This window comes from Sinocyclocheilus anshuiensis, unplaced genomic scaffold, assembly GCF_001515605.1.
Source record: "Sinocyclocheilus anshuiensis isolate Anshui unplaced genomic scaffold, SAMN03320099.WGS_v1.1 scaffold2480, whole genome shotgun sequence".
NCBI lineage: Eukaryota > Metazoa > Chordata > Actinopteri > Cypriniformes > Cyprinidae > Sinocyclocheilus > Sinocyclocheilus anshuiensis.
The window spans coordinates 302,978-303,370 of record NW_015547769.1 but is presented as its reverse complement, the minus strand read 5'-3'; positions in this window follow the sequence as shown (position 1 = coordinate 303,370).

The window sequence follows — 393 nt, the reverse complement described above, 5'->3', positions numbered from 1 at the left end:
CAGATGGGAGTCCGTATTGTCAATTACCTCGACGACTGGCTCGTCCTGGCCCAGTCGGAGGCAGAACTGATATCTCACAGAGCCCTCTTCCTCAGCCACCTGAAGTGCCTGGGACTCAGGGTCAATTTTGCCAAACTTCCCAGCCTTCCCAGCCAACAAATCTCGTTCCTGGGAACAATCTTCGACTCAGCTCAAATGAAAGCTGCAGAACGAGCTCAGTTCAAATGAAAGCTGTAGTCACGCCAGAACGAGCTCGGAGGCTGGCGAGGCTGGCGACCTCCTTCAAGATCGGTACCGCTCGCCCTCTCAAAGCGTTTCAAAGGATGATGGCAGCAGTGGCAGCAGCATCTCCAGTGCTACAGTTGGGTCTGCTGCGTATGCGCCCCCTTCAGC